At 42.8% G+C, this 2,565-nt stretch overlaps 1 pseudogene; it reads left to right on the top strand.

The window, feature by feature from the left end:
- The first annotated feature begins 1,529 nt into the window (after positions 1-1,529).
- On the top strand, positions 1,530-1,647 carry LOC124597609 (annotated as a pseudogene).
- Positions 1,648-2,565: the final 918 nt, after the last annotated feature.

Raw genomic sequence — 2,565 nt, forward strand, 5'->3', positions numbered from 1 at the left:
GTACGACTCATATCTATAAAAAGAAAAACAAAATCACGAAAACAAACCCTAGAAAATAGGACAGAATGCTCCAAATTTGTGGCTGTAGATACTGATGAAAATTCAACTTGAAGAAGCATATTAGTGAGCTGCTCAAACAATTAATTTCAGCTACTTTTGCTCTTCGTGTAATTGCTAGTCCTGGAAACAAACGAATCTACCTCCTGCCAAAATTTTGCATATTTCCACTCAATAATGTCTTATGGAATCGTTTTCTGGGGTAGCTCACCTCCTCTTGAAGGAGTTAGAAAAGAAAATACTGTTTTTAAGTGTGGTTGCATGAGCAACACTAAAAAATACGTTCATTAATGGCAACACTAATCTTGTATACATACCCATTAAACTGACTCGTTTTACATTTTTTCCATAAAGGAATAGTTCAAATGATTTATGGAACATGGGCCGGCTACTGTGGCCGGGCGGTTGTAGGCGCTTCAGTCCGGAACCGCCCGACTGCTATGGTCGCAGGTTCGAATCCTGCGTCGGGCATATATGTGTGTGATGTCCTTAGGTTAGTTAGGTTTAAGTAGTTCTAAGTTCTAGGGGACTGATGACCTCAGCAGTTAAGTCCCATAGTGCTCAGAGCCATTTGAACCATTTTTTATGGAACATGTAGCCTATTAACTAACTTACGAGGCGCTGTTAGGTAACTAACACTTTGACGCCATTAATATAGCCGCCGGTAGCTGAGTGCGTCGACACAGGACGTAATTCTCTATTGGTCAGTGACACCTACGACTCCGTACAGTGACAAAAAACATCATATGGGCGTGATCATGTCCCAAGCACACGTTAAAACTCAGTTATCAGGGGAAGGTGCAAATAATCGAAGCGATGTTAAGGAGACAATATCTTCAAACTCCTCACAGAGTACAAATGGCCTATTACGTCGCTGCTTCTGTATTATGTCAAGTCTGAGACCATTACCCTTGAGTGTAAGTAAGTGTTACCTAGGAATACCTCCCACTCTACACCCTCAACCATGAACATTAGGCCCTGACTAAACTTCAGAATGGAAAACTTCTTTCATCACTTTAATTTTTAAAACGGAAATTTTCCCGGTGTTTTTTTAAACCACGAAGTAATGAGTCAGGAGAACAATGGTAAGACACTTTATTTCTAACAACCTTCTTTTAAAGAACGATGAAGCAATTCAAAGAGCATTTCGACTACTACCTACAACTTCTTCTCAGAAAAGGAAGGTAACTATCTACATTGACGGTAGAGTGTTGTTACAAAACACGTTTCCTCTACGCTACTCGTTTCAGTAGCGACAAATGCTTCACTCTCACACCTTCCACTCCGATTTGAAACACGTGCACTGTACTTGCTTTTAGTAATTCAGTTGACTACTGGACTCCTTACTTCTGAACTGGCAGAAACAGGTGGTCTTCAGGCTGCCAATGGTTTGTGTCTGACCAATGTCACTAATAATAATAATGATGATGATGATGATGATGATAATAACATGTAGGCCCTACAGCAGTGTAGGCAACGGCCTTGCCGCAGTGGGTACACCGGTTCCCGTCAGATCACCGAAGTTAAGCGCTGCCGGGCGTGGTCGGCACTTGGATGGGTGACAACCCGGGTGGCTATGAGCTGTTGCCATTTTTCGGGGTGCACTCAGCCTCGTGATGCAAATCGAGGAGCTACTCGACCGAATAGTGGCGGCTCCGGTCAAAGAAAACCACCATAACGACTGGGAGGGCGGTGTGCTGACCACACGCCCCTCCTATCCACATCCTCATCTGAGGATGACACGGCGGTCGGATGATCCCGATGGGCCACATGTGGCCTGAAGACGGAGTGCCTACAGCAGTGTAGTAGCCTTTACAGAATTACTATTGTGTCGCACTGTCAGCTAATTCATTTACTGTTCAGAACTGAATAATGAAGTGATTTCTGGTTCATAAAGTCATAGTGAGGAAAGGTTATTACATTCGTTTCACAATCTGTAACCGCCATAGTGTTCTGCGTTTATGCCAGCATTTAGAAGAAATTAGTTATTGGTAACTTATATTATTACTATTACAGTCTTAAGATATTGTTACAACAGTAAAGTACTTTCTTAAAAAATAATTCTGTTTCGTGACCGAAATACTATTATACCATTTTTTTTACCCCTCGGAAAACTTCAAATTCTCCCTCAGGCGGTAATTAGTCCCACGTTCGGGAACACTGCTCTAGCTCAATCATGTATCTACAGACTTACCTTTACCTGAAAAATATGTGATACGTTCCGTGACTATGTCGCAGGCTGGAGACTCAAATTTCCTCAAACTGCTTTTGTTGAACACAACCAACCCGGCATGTACCAACGCTGGCCGCTGTGGCTGAGCGGTTCTAGGCGCTTCAGTCCGGAACTACGCTGCTGCTATGGTCGCAGGCTCCAAACCTGCTTCGGGCATGGATGTGTGTGACGGTTTAGACTTTGTACGCATGTACTGTTTGTGTTTCCCCTTTTTTTCGTTTATAAATGTATGGCTATGGTGTTCTTTTAATCATTGACAAAGGTCTTCTTAGGCA

Source organism: Schistocerca americana, chromosome 2, assembly GCF_021461395.2.
Source record: "Schistocerca americana isolate TAMUIC-IGC-003095 chromosome 2, iqSchAmer2.1, whole genome shotgun sequence".
Classification (NCBI taxonomy): Eukaryota; Metazoa; Arthropoda; class Insecta; order Orthoptera; family Acrididae; genus Schistocerca; species Schistocerca americana.